Source organism: Ranitomeya variabilis, chromosome 1, assembly GCF_051348905.1.
Source record: "Ranitomeya variabilis isolate aRanVar5 chromosome 1, aRanVar5.hap1, whole genome shotgun sequence".
Lineage (NCBI taxonomy): Eukaryota > Metazoa > Chordata > Amphibia > Anura > Dendrobatidae > Ranitomeya > Ranitomeya variabilis.
Genome location: NC_135232.1, coordinates 260,751,963 through 260,772,186, shown reverse-complemented (window position 1 = coordinate 260,772,186; position 20,224 = coordinate 260,751,963). Strand labels below are relative to the sequence as shown.

Genomic DNA, 20,224 nt, shown 5'->3' with positions numbered 1-20,224 from the left:
ATGCTCGCAAGGCGCCAATATGTGGCTAGAGGGCGGGACTGCTGGGCAGCGTGAGGCCGGAAGTGCGTCACCGGAAGTGACGCACCGTGTATGCCGGCGACACTGTGCGTGTCAGTGATGCAGAATAAACATGGAGGTGCGTTCCACCTCCATTTGTATAGTACAGGGACAGGCGAATGGGGCTAAACCGAGTGTGGGAGGAGCTATTGAACAAATGAGAAGGTGGATATGAATGTATTAGCATTACATCCTGTGCATATCACCTGAAATGTAGAAAAAGACCTGGAAGGAAGGGAGAGGAGGGATCTTGAGTAATGATGAATACAAAATAGAGACCATGAAGATAAGATGGGAACCCAGGGGGAAGGAGGATCGGGAAGTAAACATTTGCGTGCCGTCAATTTCAATATTGGTGACTCTGTAAAACAAAGCTATATGTTAATACAATGTTTTGAACAGATGAGTACAAGCATATACATAGTAAATGTACCATACAAAACTAATAACAGAGTCTATAGGAAGGCCAGGAGATCATAATCCCTGTTGAGGCCTCTTGGTGTTATTGTTTCAAGTTCATGTATCCAAAAGGCCTCTCTTCTTTTGAGGGTTTGGATACGATTGCCCCCCCGTCGAGGTACTGGGACATGTTCTATTACCTGGAACTTGAGCTGAGGTATGGAATGTCCAGCGTCAATTAAATGGTGGGGTAGTGGCAACAATGTGTTTTTGCATCTTATTGTGGACTTATGTTTGCTGATACGGTCCCGTATCGGTTGAGAAGTCTCGCCAATGTATAAAAGGCCACAGGGGCATTTAATGGAATACACCACAAAAGAAGTATCACAGGTGCTATAGTCTTTGATTTGGTATCGCTTGCCCGAATGTGGGTGATAGAAGTGATCTCCCTTTAAGACATTTCCGCATTGATTGCAATGAAGGCATGGATGTGTGCCAGTCCTGGGTTGGGAGAGAAATCTCTGGGTGGAAGAACGTGAGCCCGATCCAATGTCGGCTTTGACCAATGTGTCACGGATATTGCGTGCCCGTTTGTAACAAGGAAGAAAGTGATTGCGGAATTCCGGTATATCCGGATATGCCTCTTGTAGTAATCTCCAATGTTTCCTAATGCTGTGGTGGAGTATATGAACGTAAGGATGATAGGTATGTACAAATGGTAAGCGGTTTGTAACAGGTTGTTTGGTGTTGGAGGGTGGTGGATGTAAGGCATCGTGTAATACCTTTGGGGGATATCCCCGTTCGCTGAATTTATTGTACATCTCATTCAACCTTTCTTGTTTTTTGGTTGGATTGGTAACTATACGCTCCACCCTCTGAAATTGTGAGCGGGGGATGGCATTTTTGGTGGTTATGGGGTGCAGACTACTGTAATGAAGCAAGCTATTACGGTCAGTGGACTTTCTGTATAAATCTGTGCTTATGTTGCCATCCCTATCCTTCAACACTAGGGTGTCGAGGAAGCTGACCTGATGTTCGTCTTTCGTCATGGTGAATGAGAGACCTGGCCAAGAGGCATTTAATGTTTCAAAGAATTCATTAAGGGTGTCAAGTGGTCCAGTCCATACACAAAAAATATCGTCTATGAACCTCTTCCAAATGATACAGTGAGTCTTAAATAGGATGTTGGGGTAAACCACCCCTTCTTCGAATGCGGCCATATATGTGTTTGCATACGGGGGCGCCATGTTGGACCCCATGGCGGTCCCCTGTGCCTGGAGGTAGTAGGTGTCCTCAAATAGAAAATAGTTCCTAGTGAGAACAGTGGTGAGTAGTTCAAGACACAAATCAATCGTATTGTGATGTAGTTCAGATGTTATCAGTAGTTGTCTGACACAGTCAATACCTCGGTCATGGGGGATGGACGTGTAGAGGTCCTTCACGTCAAAGGACACCAGAAAGGAGTTAATAGGGACAGTGCCCAATGTCTGCAGTGTTCTGAGAAAGGCCCCGGTGTCAAGTAGGTATGACTGGGATTTCTGTGTCAGTGGAGTGAGGACTTTCTCCAAGAAAATGGAGAGAGGGGACAGGATATAGTCCGTCGCTGCGATGATAGGTCGGCCAGGTGGGTTGATAAGGCTTTTGTGTACTTTGGGAAGTAGGTAAAGTACGGGCGTCACATGATTTGTTTTGATAAGAAAATCTTTGGTTTTAGAATCAATCACTCCCATATCTAGGTATGTATGGAGTATGGCGGATATACTGTCACGTGTTTCCCCTGTAGGATCTCTACTCAATTTAATATAGACTCTGCTATTATCTAGCTGGCGATGGGCCTCTTCAATATAATCTGTCCTGTTCATGACCACTATAGCCCCGCCTTTATCGGCGGGTTTGATAATGATGGATTTATCTTTACATAGGGCCTGTGATGCCTGAAAGTCCAGATTGGATAGATTGGAGGAATAGTGTAACTTGCCCCCTTCGGCATCTCGCCGGAGTTTGCTAAATGCTCCGTCTATGAATTCAATGAAGGTTTCCACCGCATGTGACCCTCTTGGTGGGCGATATGTGCTTTTATTGCGGAGACCAAGTTGGTCTATAGAGATATGGGCCTGTCGTGTGGGAGGGGAAACAGTGCGTGTATCATTTGCATTAGAAAAATGTGTCAGTAATCTGATACGGCGGTAGAATCGTTGTAACTCCATATCGAGTTCAAACGTACTCAATTTAGAGTATGGGCAAAATGAGAGTCCTTTCTGTAGGAGATTGTGTTCAGCAATACTAAGTGTTCTGGAGGAAATATTGATGACTAGGGAGTTAGTACCTGGGAGCGTGTTACTCTGTAGAAATCTGGATTTCTTCCTCCGTTGGCTCCGACGGGGCCTTTTCTTCTTGGATACCGCTTGCGTTGATCTAAAAAATGGCGAGTCGTGTTGATACGATTGTCTCTTCTGTCTGTGTCTGAACCAGATGTTGATGCTTCGTTTGACGAATACTGGTTGAACCTAGGAGGATCAGAGCGGGAAGTAAGGTTATTACGCCAATGATACACGCGATTGTTATCGTAATCTTCTAAGTCCCTCTGAAACTTAATTCTCTTTCTATTCTCAGTGTCCCTCTTATGTTGTTCAATAACAGTTTGTATTTTGGCTTTAAGGGTACCCAATTCTTCAGCGGTACTCGATGAGGCTAGTTGGGACTCGATGTTTTTGATGGTGTCACTGGACTGGGCAATGGCACTTTGTAAATGTTCAACAGTTAATGTCATTAAATCGAACGAGCACTTGTTGAGTATTTGTTCAAACTTTAAGCAGAAGGTGGAGGAGTCGCTGAACAATGTTGGTCGCAGAGGTATTCTCAGTCCCCTTGGGATGCGATTGACTCTGAGGTATTCGGACAATGTTGCACAGTGTAGTTCCAAATTAATCAGATGTCGAGATTCCCGTTCAAGGTCCCTTCCCCTGGTTTCCCTAGGTGGGACCTTGAGGAAGTCACTAGATAGGTTGGACTTAGAGAGAATAGAATTAGTCTCCTCCTGATTATATGAAAAAACCAGAGAGGACATAATGACCAGCGTGCACACGGAAGGGTGAGTACATATGATATAGTGTAACGTGGCACAGCTGTGAAGGTGCACAAAGAGGGTTCCCAAACCAGAGACTGTATATGAAATAAACTTTGGCACTCAACTTGTAATTATGTGGAATTTTTAATAGCAGCCACTTGTACAGACGTTTCGGTCACACACATTGACCTTCTTCAGTGTACTGCAATAATGTGCAAAACAATAAAGTATTTACAATAATATAAAACAAAATAAATGTAAAGATGAAAAATAGGAAAACAAAATGCAAAAAACCATGAGGAGACATATATACTGTGCATATATAGTGATGGATGGGAAGGGGAATAAGGGAATGGAATGGAAGGAAAGAAATGAGGGAAAAATCATACCTTGTCTCTTAGAAACACTATTTATGTGTGGCTTGAGATCAGGTCCTATATGTGGTCCCTAAAATGTAAATGTGTCCATTTAGACAGGTGCTGGTTATCGAATTTGTGACCAATTATTAAAAAATGGGACTAACCCATATGTTATTATGACCGAGGATACAGCTATAAAGGACAATGCCTGGGGACGTATCCCTGTTTGTCTAGGACATGGAGTGTATCTAGGAAAAAGTAATGATATATAAGGACATGTTAAAAGAATCATTTATTCAGACCAGTAGTCCCAAAGATATAGTGATACTGACCCAGATGCACCACCTGATAGGAATAGTTATACGCTATATGTCCTCTTCAGAGGTAGAAACTGTAAACGATATGACATTGTGCATGAAATTAATATCGGGGTGCGTGCAGTATATCAAGATGGTAATAAGGTACGTACCCTGTATAATGGAAACTAACAAGGACCCAATGGATGGACCATAACAAGAACTCCCTTGTCTGAAAGAGGAGGTGGACGGATTAGGCTTAGATGAAAGCGGCACCTCTAATATGGAGCACTGACATTAAAGGTGGGTCTTACCAGGAGAGGCAGTGGTACAGGTGTGGAACGCGGTGTCCGCCGCTTGTTCTGTGATGTGCTGCCATGCTCGCAAGGCGCCAATATGTGGCTAGAGGGCGGGACTGCTGGGCAGCGTGAGGCCGGAAGTGCGTCACCGGAAGTGACGCACCGTGTATGCCGGCGACACTGTGCGTGTCAGTGATGCAGAATAAACATGGAGGTGCGTTCCACCTCCATTTGTATAGTACAGGGACAGGCGAATGGGGCTAAACCGAGTGTGGGAGGAGCTATTGAACAAATGAGAAGGTGGATATGAATGTATTAGCATTACATCCTGTGCATATCACCTGAAATGTAGAAAAAGACCTGGAAGGAAGGGAGAGGAGGGATCTTGAGTAATGATGAATACAAAATAGAGACCATGAAGATAAGATGGGAACCCAGGGGGAAGGAGGATCGGGAAGTGAACATTTGCGTGCCGTCAATTTCAATATTGGTGACTCTGTAAGACAAAGCTATATGTTAATACAATGTTTTGAAAAGATGAGTACAAGCATATACATAGTAAATGTACCATACAAAACTAATAACAGAGTCTATAGGAAGGCCAGGAGATCATAATCCCTGTTGAGGCCTCTTGGTGTTATTGTTTCAAGTTCATGTATCCAAAAGGCCTCTCTTCTTTTGAGGGTTTGGATACGATTGTCCCCCCGTCGAGGTACTGGGACATGTTCTATTACCTGGAACTTGAGCTGAGGTATGGAATGTCCAGCGTCAATGAAATGGTGGGGTAGTGGCAACAATGTGTTTTTGCATCTTATTGTGGACTTATGTTTGCTGATACGGTCCCGTATCGGTTGAGAAGTCTCGCCAATGTATAAAAGGCCACAGGGGCATTTAATGGAATACACCACAAAAGAAGTATCACAGGTGCTATAGTCTTTGATTTGGTATCGCTTGCCCGAATGTGGCCTGTGTGACCTAGCCAATAATCCAGCATAGATCGACTTGTATATTGTCGATTAGTGTTAATTTATGGACAGAAATTGGAAATAAATGTAGCAATATGTAGCTCATGTAAAACTGGGAAAAGGCATATGCTACTAGGCCAGGCTTGTGCACCTCCCTAAAAGATCTCTTCTCGACCAAGTGGAAAGAAAATGTGCAGCATAAATAATCTTTCCAGCAGTGAATGGTTTCCTTATGATCTGTGAATTTCCCTCCCCTCTTTTAAGGGTCAGTAGCGTGAAAATGGCATATTTATCTTTCTCCCTCATTTGCATGGCTTCTTTCTGTGCTAACCTCCGCCACTTTCACCATTAAGATGAAATCAGAACCTTTTTCATCATGTGCAGCACTCACTTGCATTAGTAACGTTGTAATCAACATTCCAGCCTGAAAAATGCAACTTTACTAAATGTATAACTTAATATCCAGCACAGATTTGCATAGTGTTAGTGCGCTCAAAGGAGTATGGCATGTCAATAAAGCATCTGCTAAGTGTTTTTGTGCCCCTGCACTAAATATGACAACATTTATTCAGAATGGGCAAAGATATAATTGATTGGCAATACCTTGTATGGAAGGATAAAGCAGACGTTGTTTATTTCTATTTCTTCTATATCAAAGTTTTATTAAGATGACAGGTCAGTGCTTTTGCATCATTATAGGGAGTAGAGCTTCACTCTTGATACAGAATATCAGTATGTCTACTCAACATACAGTGAAGGAAATAATAAGTATTTGATCCCTTGCTGATTTTGTAATTTTGCCCACTGACAAAGACATGAACAGTCTATAATTTTAAGGGTAGGTTAATTTTAACATTGAGAGATAGAATATCAAAACTAAAATCCAGAAAATCACATTGTATAAATTATATAAATTTATTAGCAGGGCTCCTCCCATGTGAATGGAGTGATGTCATTCACACCTCCATACATTCTTAATGGAAGTGGTGAAGACAAGTCAAACACTGCGATCAACTAACTCCAGTGGATCCATAAAGAATGAATGGAGGAGAGGTAAACATGATCAAACACCACTCTTCAGAGCCCCGATTCTCATCAGTCAGAATATCTTTAAATACACTTTTAATCATGTAAAACCAAAAAACTAATAGCTTCCATTAATGAATTATGTAATTCATAGTTCTATCTCATATATCAAGACTACAGGGTTATTCTCATCTAAGCAAGGTATCACCTATCCACTGCTGGACTGCTGACGATAGTTGAGTACAGCGCTCTGCTATCTCCAGCAGTCCAATAGACAATGAATTGAGCCTTTCAAAGCCCTATTCTAATATTGGGGGCCTGAAAGGATGGACCCTCAGCAATCATTAAGTTGTCTCCTATCCTAGATAAACCCTTTTGATACAACCTTTAATTTTGTAATGATTAGATTTATCCATGTCTCTTTACTTTTTCAAAACTGTACAGTTTGATTTGAAAATTATCCATGTTCCCTATATAACTGAATTCAGGGCTTGTTTTTCTCTCACTACATTTGTTACAAAAACAAGAAAAACTTTATGACCTGGGAAAAGTTTATGGACCTTGGAAATCCAAAACTTGTGTAAATACGATGGAAGTTCAGTACATTACAGTTACCTTTGCAAACTTTAGATATACTAGGGCGTACATGTTCTCACAATGTCTGAACTTGCAGGCGCACAAAATCCATGCCCTACTTATAATTCCCTGAAGTTAATAAAACTGAAACTCAGACAGTTTTCTGGATGTTTTTAAATGGTTGGATCAGACAGGGTCACTTGGCAAGAGATGGATGTGTCTTGGAAAGCTGTGCATGGGAAACTCAATGAAAGTCAAGAACATTTAACGTGTTGCAATATACACTGGTTACTGACAACTACCTACAATATGAAGTAGAGTTTGTAGCCTCCTCAATATAACTGGAGCAGCTGTTTAGGAAGCCTATTGTAAATTGTTGCATCCAGCAGAGAATGAACTTCTAGGGATAAAGTGTAAGCTTTGCAGATATGTTTATTAGTTTTTAATACCGGGTGGTATAAATGATGTCACAAACCTAGCAGCTTTATCAGAACCTCTGTTATAAAACTGTGTCTTTAATACAAAACAGTTCTCTGCCAACAATACTAATCTGTGTGGGCAAGGGCTCCTCTACATGTCTGTCAGACACCATGGATGACAGAGGCCATAGTGACTTTGGCGCCTTGTGATGAAGTTTATAATAGGAGTCAGACGTGATGTGATCAAAATTGGGGGACTTTGGGTCCAGGCCAGACTCATAATGGAATATCCAGCATTTTGACTTTCTGTCATATTGTTGTTGGCTGCCCTAGACTTCCTGAAGTTCAAACTTTAATACAAGTGGAAGCAAAGGGAATATGTATATATTTTTTCCTCTTTCCTTCCTATTGTAATTAGTGGGAAAATGTCTGAAATAGTATTTTTGAAGTTCATTATTCTTCCTTTCAGAAAGGATGTTGAGAGGGAACTGGAGTGCCCTCTCCCAAAGTTCTGCACCTGTCTTTCAAAGCATTGACCACTACCATACTTCCTCTTGTTGTACACAACTGGAATGGTCATTAAATCTATTAGATATTCCAGTATACACAACTTAATTCAACCTATGAATCATCTTAGGCTACTTTCACACTAGTCCATCTTAGGCTACTTTCACACTAGTCCGTCGGTACGGGCCGTCGCAAACCGTGGGCCCGACGTACCGACGGACAGTGTGTTAATGTAACACAACAGGGGCAGCGGATGCAGTTTTACAACGCATCTGCTGCCCCATTGTAAGTTCCGGGAGGAGGGCGCGGAGTTTTGGCCGCGCATGCGCAGTCGAAAATGGCAGACACGACACACAAAAAAAGTTACATGGAACTTTTTTGTGCCGACGATCCGCCAAAACACGACGCATTCGTCGCATGACGGATGCGACGTGTGGCAATCCGTCGCAATGCATCGCTAATGCAAGTGTATGGAGAAAAAATGTATCTTGCGGGCAACTTTGCAGGATGCATTTTTTCACCAAAACGACGCATTGCGACGTGCGTCACACGACTCTGATGTGAAAGTAGCCTTATTGTGATCCTTCCTAAACCTACATTTTTCTAGTTCTGAAACTAGACAATCCTCTGCTTTTTCCTTAGTAGAATGACCAAAGGAACCCAGCTGCAAATATTTGAGCCTCATCTTTCAGCAATTAAGGTGCAGCTGTGGTAAACTGAGAAAGCAAATAACATTGAGGAAGACTACTAAAAAACACCATTCACCAAGGGAAACCAAAATTACACATTAAGGTGCATTTACAATGAAAGAGTATTGTGAATAGTCCTAGGAATGCTCGTTTTACAATAATATTGTAGTGTAAACAGGCTACTGAACTCCCATTAAACAAGCAAAATGCTTGTTCGGTGGGTGAAAGACTTTTTAAACTTGCTTAAAAATCATGTTTCTTGGCAGTGCATTGTCTTGTGTAAACTGGACTAGCACTTGTTTCATAATAATATGGTAGGAGCAGAATGTTATGAAACCCAGTGGGCTACGGTTTAGAGGGCCGTTTCAGACACCATTTTTGTCAAAAAGACGCCGTCCTTGATTCAATAGTGGCAACAGAAGACAGTGCTGATCCTGGTCTCCATTTCTGAATAATCTGAGCAAAATGCTTGTTCGTTAGGTGAAATGATTTGAGCTTACTTAAAAATCATCATTTTTGACAGTGAATTGTCCTGTGTTATCAGGACTAGTGCTGACAAGATAAATGGCAGCATATGTGCTAAGAACAATCTATTAATGTTTGTTCACTGCACATCTTGAAGTGTAGTCTGCGTAAATATTGATCACACAATCAACCAGTTGGTCCACGTAAATCGACTCTTAAGGTACCTTCACACTAAGCGACGCTGCAGCGATACAGACAACGATGGCGATTGCTGCAGCGTCGCTGTTTAGTCGTTGTGTGGTCGCTGGAGAGCTGTCACACAGACCGCTCACCAGCGACCAACGATGCCGAAGTCCCCTGGTAACCAGGGTAAACATCGGGTTACTAAGCGCAGGGCCGCGCTTAGTAACCCAATGTTTACCCTGGTTACCATTGTAAATGTAAAAAAAAAAAACACATACTCACATTCCGGTGCCCGGCGTCCGCTTCCCTGCACTCCTCCTGCATCCTGTGTCAGCGCCGAACATCTCCGGCATCTCCCACAGAGCAGAGTGGTGACGTCACCGCTCTGCTTTATGGCCGGCACTTACACAGGATGCAGGAGGAGTCCAGGGAAGCGGACGCCGGGCACCGGAATGTGAGTATGTGGTTTTTTTTTTACTTTTACAATGGTAACCAGGGTAAACATCGGGTTACTAAGCGCGGCCCTGCGCTTAGTAACCCGATGTTTACCCTGGTTACCAGTGAAGACATCGCTGGATCGGTGTCACACACACTGATCCAGCGATGTCAGCGGGAGATCCAGCGACGAAATAAAGTTCTGGACTTTCAGCAACAACCAGCGATCTCACAGCGGGATCCTGATCGCTGCTGCGTGTCAAACACAACGATATCGCTATCCAGGACGCTGCAACGTCACGGATCGCTAGCGATATCGTTTAGTGTGAAGGTACCTTTAGACTGTCATTGAATCCAACCGATATAGGCGGGTTTGGATGACTTTAGCCTAATTTCTGTAGTTTCCTTTAGAGAGAAAAACCAAGAAACACTTTATTCAGATGTATATATATGTTTATTATATTTGTAATTTGAATAGTGTATGAGCTCTGAGGATAATTACTCTACTCAAAATGTGTGAAGATAAATTGAGGGAAAATAATCTTAGTTTTCGAAAAGAAGAGTTCATGCACATTAATACAGTTTTGTGCAATAACTTACTGGTACTTTTTATTTTAAAATATGGCTAAATGTTATGATTACCAGAGCAGATTCACACAGATAATGTACAAACCAGGATGACAAATACAGTGGAGAAAATAAGTATTTGATACACTACCGATATTTCAAGTTTTCCTACTTACAAAGAATGGAGAAATCTGTAATTTTTATCACAGGTATACTTCAACTGTGAGCGGCAAATTCTAAAAATAAAAAACAGAAAATCACATTGTATGATTTTTAAATAATTAAATTGTACTTTATTGCATAAAATAAGCATTTGATCACCTACCAACCAGCAACAATTCTGGTTCTCACAGACCTATTAGTTTTTCTTTAAGAAGCCCTCCTACTCTACACTTATCACCTTTTTGAACTCATTACATGTATAAAAGACACCTGTCCACACACTCAATCAATCACATTCCAACCTCTCCATCATGGCCAAGACCAAAGAGCTGTCTAAGGACATCAAGGACAAAATTGTAGACCTGCATAAGGCTGGGATGGGCTACAGGACAACAGGAAAGCAGCTTGGTGAGAAGGTTACAACTATTGACACAATTATTAGAAAATAGAAGAAACACAAGATGACTGTCAATCTTCCTTGGTCTGGGGCTCCATGCAATATCTTACCTCGTGGGATAAGGATGATTCTGAGAAAGGTGAGGAATCAGCCCAGAACTACATGGGAGGACCTGGTCAATTACCTGAGAAGAGCTGGGATCACAGTCTCAAACATTATCGTTAATAACACACTAAATCCTTCAGGGCAAACAAGATCCCCCTGCTCAAGCAAGCACATGTCCAGGCCCGTCTGAAGTTTAACAGTGACCATCTGGATGATCCAGAGGAGGCAGGGCAGAAGGTCATGTGGACAGATGAGATCAAAATAAAACTATTTGGTATCAACTCCACTCGTCGTTTTCGAAGGATGAAGGATGAGTACAACCACAAAATCACTGTCCCAACTGTGAAGCATAACGGGAGAAACATCATAATTTGAGGGTGCTGGACAAAGGGGACAGGACGACTGCACCGTATTGAAGGGAGGATGGATGAGGTTATGTATTACAACATTTTGGCCAACAACCTACTTCACTCAATAACAGCATTGAAGATGGGTTGTAGCTGTGATTTCCAGCATGACAATGACCCAAAACACACAGCCAGGACAACTAAAGAGTGGCTCTGTAAGAAGCATTTCAAAGTCCTGGAGTGGTCTAGCCAGTTTCCAGACCTGAACTCAATAGAAAATCTTTGGAGGGAGCAGAAACTTAATGTTGCCCAGAGACAGCCCGGTAACCTGAAAGATCTGGAGAGGATCTGTATGGACGAGTGGGCCAAAATGCCTGCTGCAGTGTGAGTAAACTTGGTCAAGAACTGCAGGAAACGTCTGACCTCTGTAATGGCAAACAAAGGTTTCTGTACCAAATATTAATTTCTGTTTTTCTATTGTATCAAATACTTCAAAATATATATACAGAGGGATAAATGCTGCGCTGCCCAGCACACCACAGAACCACCGTATACCGATCACCACTGATCCAGACTTGGACCTAAAACCAGGGATATTAGTGTGCCTAGAAAACCAGTGCCAGTGAATAAATTGCGCACTCACCATGATGTTGTTGTAGCCCGGTGTATAATGATGGATGTTGGTCCGGTTTAGATGGTGGTATCCGTCGGGTGGGTGTGCAGGCAGACAGGCGGGTGAGCAGAGAAGAACAACCGCAGAGCAGCGTGCAGTGCGGGAGCTGCGTAGAGCCAGGGACAGCTCCGGCCGGTAGCGTCCCTGGATACGAGCGGGGAAACAACAGAGGAAGGAGCTCGCTGGCACAGGGCTCAGCGTGTGACATCACTGAGCTTGTGGAAAGTACGGGGTATCACAGGGACCAAACCGACGCGTTTCGAAGGAGCGGCGTCCTTCTTCATCAGGGTTACCGGTCACTGAAGATGCCCCGATATTTAACCTCCCAAGTTGTCGCTCAAAGTACATGGCCCGCCCATTCGGCCCTGGACATGGCTTTTATTAGGTTGCCCCCTCTTAAATTTGGTTTCACTTTTTGAATTCCCCAAAATGCGATGCCCCTGGTAGATTTGCCATGTCTCTCACTGAAATGCCGAATCTCAGTGGATCTTCTCCCTGAACAGTCTTGCACCCAAAGGCCTTAATCATGGGCTTGAAATATTTGCTTTTTAGGCTATTGCTTTCCTTCCCCATACCCACCCCCCTCCCCTTTTTCCTTTTTTCCTTGGGGCCACGGTGCACTGGGGTAGTGCATTATCACCCCGTCCACCACCTTGGTCCCCGATTGGTTTTATTTAATTTTTATTGGGGATTGGCATGGATATCCTCTGTCTTTCCCTTTTTTATTTGTTTTTTAATCGGTGTTTACCTATTGTAACCATTGACTACTAATTTTAATCAATTATATATTAAAGGTTTGTTTTTATCAATTTTACTCATTTCACTGTGGCAGCTCTGTCCCACTAACTTGACCAAGAAGTTAAACACAGTTAGGTTTTTCCTATATAGTTTGCATGCTTTGTGTACTTCTATGATATATATCATTTCACTTAATACATGGTTGTTTTGTGGGCCACACTTTCCATAATCTCTGACTACATCCTATATTGCCAGGACGTCTTGTCACTTCCATAAGCTACCATTCCAGCAGCGGGCTAAATGGGCGGGCCATGTACTTTGAGCGACAACTTGGGAGGTTAAATATCGGGGCATCTTCAGTGACCGGTAACCCTGATGAAGAAGGACGCCGCTCCTTCGAAACGCGTTGGTTTGGTCCCTGTGATACCCCGTACTTTCCACAAGCTCAGTGACGTCACACGCTGAGCCCTGTGCCAGCGAGCTCCTTCCTCTGTTGTTTCCCGCTCGTATCCAGGGACGCTACCGGCCGGAGCTGTCCCTGGCTCTACGCAGCTCCCGCACTGCACGCTGCTCTGCGGTTGTTCTTCTCTGCTCGCCCGCCTGTCTGCCTGCACACCCACCCGACGGATACCACCATCTAAACCGGACCAACATCCATCATTATACACCGGGCTACAACAACATCACGGTGAGTGCGCAATTTATTCACTGGCACTGGTTTTCTAGGCACACTAATATCCCTGGTTTTAGGTCCAAGTCTGGATCAGTGGTGATCGGTATACGGTGGCTCTGTGGTGTGCTGGGCAGCGCAGCATTTATCCCTCTGTATATATATTTTGACTGTTACATTGTGCATTATTTGAGCAAAGTATTGTGAAGTCATTTCGGTATACACTTAGTGTACACTTCTATATGTTTCACTAGCACTGTAGCGCGGATCCAGTTGTTTTTATATTGATTGCATTTTCTATTTGACAGCAAAAGCCCCTTTCTGTCCCGGTTCCTGCGGCTCAGTGACTCTGGGGAGGTAGCGCTGGTGTATTCTTTTATACTATTTTCTGTATCAAATACTTATTTCATGCAATAAAATGCAAGTTAGCTATGTAAAAATCAAACAATGTGATTTTCTGGTTTTTATTTTTAGATTCTGTCGCTTAGGCCATGTGCACACGTTCAGTTTCTTTCGCGTTTTTTTCGCATTTTTTCGCTATAAAAACGTGATAAAAACGCGAAAAAAACGCTACCATATGCCTCCCATTATTTTTAGTGTATTCTGCATTTTTTGTGCAAATGTAGCCTTTTTTTCTGCGAAAAAATCGCATCGCGGAAAAAAAAGCAACATGTTCATTAAAATGCGGAATTGCAGGGGATTCCGCACACCTAGGAGTGCATTGATCTGCTTACTTCCCGCACGGGGCTGTGCACACCATGCGGGAAGTAAGCAGATTATGTGCGGTTGGTACCCAGGGTGGAGGAGAGGAGACTCTCCTCCACGGACTGGGCACCATATAATTGGTCCAAAAAAAAGAATTAAAATAAAAAATAGTCCTATACTCACCTTCGATGTCTTCCCGCCTCTCCGCTGCATGCTGCCGCTTCGGTTTCTATAGCTGGTGTGCGGTGAAGGACCTGCGATGACGTCACGGTCTTGTGATTGGTCGAGACCGGTCATGTGACCGCTCACGTGACCGCGACGTCATGGAAGGTCCTGAACCACACCGACATCTATAGGAACGGACGCCGCTGAGGAGATTGGCTGTCTGCAGAGGGCGAGTATAACCATTTTTTTTATTTTTTTTATTATTTTTAAACATTCTATCTTTTACTATAGATGCTGCATAGGCAGCATCTATAGTAAAAAGATGGTCACACTTGTCAAACCCTATGTTTGACAAGTGTGACCAACCTGTCAGTCAGTTTTCCAAGCGATGCTACAGATCGCTTGGAAAACTTTAGCATTCTGCAAGCTAATTACGCTTGCAGAATGCTAAAAAAACGCGAAAAAAATGGAAAAAAAACGCAAAAAAAAAATGCGGATTTCTTGCAGAAAATTTCCAGTTTTCTTCAGGAAATTTCTGCAAGAAATCCAGACGTGTGCACATACCCTCACAGTTGAAGTGTACCTGCGATAAAAATTACAGACCTCTCCGTTCTTTGTAGGTGGGAAAACTTGCACAATCGACAGTGTATCAAATACTTATTTTCCCCACCTGACAGGTCCTTGTCTCGTCTAGGAAAAAGCTCTTTTCTGACCCTGGTCTGCCCTTGCCTGGCCGCGGAGGTTGGTGCCCTAAGATAACGCAATGGCGCCCCCACTGGATGATGGCTTACCCTGAATGTCCTTAGCAGCTCCTAGGATCGCTAGAATAGCAATTACCTAAGGAATAGAGAAATCACACACAAAACAACTGCAACCAACACAAACTACAGCTAAGTGAATGAATCCAATTTAGTCTATATCCAGCAGGAAACACCAGTAGGGGAAGGTATTTAAAGTTTTACCCGAAAGGTGATTGGACAGACAAACAGAGCAAATGAAACACACGTGTTACCCAAAACCGACAGAAGCAAGGATAACAGAACTAAAGCACCCCAAGAAAAAGTGAATCTGCTGTGGCTCAGAAGAAAAAGACACAGAACACAGGATCAAGGGTGTGAATCCTGAGGAATGATGCTAGATTTATAAGTAAAAACAAAAAGAATGAGACCTTTCTAAAAAATTATGTCAAAACTGGAACTGATTCACCCTATTGCTAAGTAAATAATTTATTCAGGTATATAGGGGGCTTATCCACTTTGAAAATCATACCTGTAGTATTGATATTAGTGGTTTAGTTGACAGGAAAAAAATATATATTTTGTATGCAATTGAAGGGTTTTGGTGCAACCAAGTCCAAGGGCTCGGGACACTGTTATGCTTCCTGTTTTCATATAATGATTAACAGTGGCCTAAAAGCAAGTGAATCCTTATAGAGGCGATAAAGATAATTCTGCCTTAACTAAAACTATGAAGAGGCAATGAAAAAATGAAAAAAATGACTTCTCAGTCTATTCATCTTAATGATTGCCAAGTAGACAAGATGCTCTTATCTGCAGAAGACATGATTGAATCATAATTATTACCTCAAAGGAGTAAAAAAAATCATATTTGAAAGCATGGCAAATGGCCAACGAAAGCACTGATAAGTTCAGTGTATAATAATGTATCAAAATTGAGCAGAATGGCATAACAATTATTCTGCACATACATAAAATGAGAGTGGTGGAAATCAGAGCATTATAAAATAGTGTGAGATACTGGCATAGTTTTATTATTCCAGTCGTTGATCAAACATCTGGAACAGTGAAAGATCTATAATATAGGAAAAAGAGAAAGAATGATTATGGCGAAAGTTCCATATTATTTCATCTTTAAAAAGTTCTAATAACCTATGCTATTGCTCAGTTTGCTAATCACGGTCCATAAATACATTTCTAATAGAAAACAGATATATTTTAAAATATTTTGGCACAATTTTGAGTTTCATGACTTAGTGATTAAATTGCAATTTCCAAATGTAGTGTGTGAATACAGCCTAAAGATTAGATATAAAATAAATCACTTAGGCCATGTGCACACGTTCAGGATTTTTAGCGTTTTTTTCGCGTTTTTTCGCTATAAAAACGTGATAAAAACGCGAAAAAAACGCTAACATATGCCTCCTATTATTTACAAGGTATTCCGCATTTTTTGTGCAAATGTTGCGATTTTTTCCGCGAAAAAATCGCATAGCGGAAAAAAAAGCAACATGTTCATTAAAAATGCGGAATTGCGGGGATTCCGCACACCTAGGGGTCCATTGATCTGCTTACTTCCCGCACGGGGCTGTGCCCACGATGCGGGAAGTAAGCAGATTATGTGCGGTTGGTACCCAGGGTGGAGGAGAGGAAACTCTCCTCCACGCACTGGGCACCATATAAGTGGTCAAAAAATAAGAAATAAAATAAAAAACAGTCCTATACTCACCCTCGATGTCCAGCGCAGTGTTCCCGCCTCTGTGCTGCACGCTGGCTGGTTCCTGTAGCTGGTGTGCGGAGAAGGACCTTGCCGAATGACGTCACTGTCCTGTGATTGGTCGAGACCGCTCACGTGACCGTGACGTCATGGAAGGCCCTGCGCGCACACATCAGCTATAGGAATGGACGCCGGTGAGGAGATCTGATGTCTGCGGGTGAGTATAAGCATTTTTTTTATTTTTTTTATTATTTTTAAACGTTCTATCTTTTACTATAGATGCTGCAAAAGCAGCATCTATAGTAACAAGTTGGTCACACTTGTCAAACGCTATGTTTGACAAGTGTGACCAACTTGTCAGTCAGTTTTCCAAGCGATGCTACAGATCGCTTGGAAAACTTTAGCATTCTGCAAGCTAATTACGCTTGCAGAATGTTAAAAAAACGCAAAAAAAACGGAAAAAAAACGCAAAAAAAAAAATGCGGATTTCTTGCAGAAAATTTCCGGTTTTCTTCAGGAAATTTCTGCAAGAAATCCTGAACGTGTGCACATACCCTAACTTACAAAAAGTGAAAGTCTGAATTAAGTTGGCGAGAAAACAGGAGATTTAGGATAAGTTCACACTTGGCATTTTTTCAGTGTTATTTTTCTGCAGCAAAACCTGGTCTCCTGGCAGAAAAAAAAACAGGTTTCCCTTGTTTCCCTTGATTTTTTGCTGCACTTTCGATGCGTTTTTGGCATGCTAGATTTGTCTCTTGTGCATGCTGATAAAGGTTGATAAATCTCGATTTCCCATATTTAATACACTAAACCAGATTGGGATCCATGTAGAAATATTGTTGCCAACAACTATTCTGTATTTGTATTTATTAACAATTATAGGGAATGTGCCTTTAACTGCAATGTGCCCTAAAATGCTGGATTTCAGCTTCTCAGGCAAATCCTCACTGATAGCAACTCATTTTTACCTAATCAATGGTTGGAGTTTATCACAATGTCTGCGTTTTTGTTCACTCGCTTTTTAGGATTGACCATAGGTTCTCAATGGGATTGAGATCTGGGGAGTTTCCTGGACATGGACAAAAAAATGTCAATGTTTTCTTAACTGATCCTCTTTGTTATCACTATGCCTTGTGACTTGGTACTTCATAATGCTGGATAAAGAATTGTTCATCATCAAATTGCTTCTGGATTATTGGGAGAATTTGCTCTGGGAGGATGTTTAGATAATATTCTTTATTCATGGCAAAATTTTGAGCCCGCTCCTTTGGATAAAAAGCAACCCCAGCCCTCTCCAGTCCAATCCCTGTACTTCCTGCAGAATGTCAGTCTGGCATTGATGTCTTTCTGGGATAGAAGTGGCTTCTTTGCAGTCCTTATGACACTAGGCTAAACCTTCAGCAAGCCTTCACCTCACTGTGCGCTCACATGCACTGACACCTGCCTACTGCCATTCCTTAGCAATTTTTGCACTGGTATTAAGTCGCGTAGTTGAATACTTTTTAAGAGATGGCCATAGCACTTGCTGGACTTTCTTGGGCACCCTGAAGCTCCTGATGATCCAATTAAATGGTTTATTTAGGGACAGTGTTACAAGCAGCAATGTCCTTGCCTGAAAAGCCCTTTGATGTAAAGCAATGGTGACTGCATATGTTTCCTTAGAGGTAGCCATAATTAACCGAAGAAGACAACTATTTCAAGCACCAGGCTCCTTTGACAGCAAAGCAGTCTGCTCTTATAATTCAGTCAGCATGGCAGAGTGATATCAGCTGCCTTGTCCTCATTACCACTTCCTCCTGAGCTAACAAGAAAATCTCTGAAATTATGCAAACAGATCATTTTGCATCAAGACTAAAATTCACTGGAAATAATTTTTTGTGGTTTCGGTAATTTCATTTTCATGACATTGAATGACTTTGCAATTTTTTGCAATTCATCTATTCACTCTTCATAATAATCTTGGCCACAACAGCATATTCATAAGGTCATCTGATACAGATAGGTAATTTATTATTTCCATTAATCGAGCCTCCATCCAAAACATTCAATTAGCCAACACTCTGTATTGCATAGTATATTCAGATTATGAATCCCTCAGTGGGCCCAGGCTCTGAGACAATAATACTTCCCAAATATTCGTCTAAGATAACACCAATTGAAGCTCACTATGGAGCGAATAAATTGCTGCTGAGGTTTATTTTTCATTCATTCATCCACAAAAAAACTATTAAACCATACTGATTATATGGCCCATGTGTGCATTGAAAACAACAAAGATTACAATGCAAAAATTCTGCAAAGATTAATGTGTTAAAATGACTATGATCCAATGTGTATGTGCAGCGCCCCAGAGTCCTGGTCGTTGCAGTGCTGTGGCTTCGCCGCTAAGGGGAGCCATGGTACGTTCGATGGCACCGAAGGAGTTCCTCCAATCAGGTATCACAGACACCAATATGTTTCACAGCAGGGCCTCCGGGGGGAGCTAAGGGTGCTATTCATTAGGCCACTCCCCACCATAGTGGGTAAACTGGGGGTCAGGCAGGAAGTTAGAGAGAACGCTGACGGGATTGAACGGAGCAACACCCTGTGGCAGGGGGTGTTGTGAAGGGAGAGACTGTAGGGTCTCTGCCAGGGGTGGGATCCTGGCAGAGGCTTGGCATTGAAAGAACGTAACGGGTCCGCGCAGGCTCCTGGAAGCGGCGGGACTCAAGAAAGGACTAGAAGCGAGATAGATTGTGCTGAGTGAGAAACGAGATCAAGCAGAAGGAGAATACCAGCAGGGGTTTTGTTGAAAGAGGCAGCACCCTGCTGAGGCGCAATACCGGTGGCCGGAACGCCGAGGGAGTGGATTAGAATACAGCTTCAAGCCATACTCCAAACAGCGGCAGGACAGTCGGTCTCAGGCGGGCTGTCTACCACATATCACCTATGAAGTCTTGGGGGGCAATTGCGGGAGAGGGGCGACTCTAGGGTCCCGGAAGAACTCCAGGCCTACCTGACAAACGGGTGCCATTCCAACCTGAATACAGGGAAGGGGTGGATTACAGAGGAACATCAAATCGAGTTGTGAGGGAACTTAAGAAACAGACACAACCGTTGTGGGGTTACTTTCCGTGAGCACAGCAGGGAAGGACTACAACACATAGCGCTAGAAGGAAGGCACAGATTTCCACCTGAGAGGAGAACTCTGGAGGTGCCATTGGACCGGCCGGACTTGCGTAGCCTGGTGAACCGTGTTCTGGACTGAGGACTCAGAGATCTCCAGTAAAGAGGTAAAGAGACTGCAACCTGGTGTCCTCGTTATTTACCGCGACTTACACCCCACAACCGCACCGCTCCATCGCTACCATTACTACCACCTATTACACCGGACGTCCCCCACTGACGGACAGGGCCACGGACCGGGCCTAGCCACCGTGACAACCCCGAGACTGAGAACTAGAGGCCCGGCTCCGGGTACCCCTCGGCCCTGCGGCGGTGTGGGGGCGCGCCGCAGATC

The 20,224-nt window shown here is 42.9% G+C and overlaps 1 long non-coding RNA gene across 1 annotated transcript in view; it reads right to left on the bottom strand.

The window, feature by feature from the left end:
• Window positions 1–20,224, bottom strand: part of LOC143793905 (uncharacterized) — a 151,085-nt gene that overhangs the window by 124,271 nt on the left and 6,590 nt on the right. The window contains exon 2 of the long non-coding RNA XR_013220327.1: window positions 10,486–10,545. This is a non-coding gene — a long non-coding RNA (uncharacterized LOC143793905). The remainder of the gene's footprint in view (window positions 1–10,485; window positions 10,546–20,224) is intronic.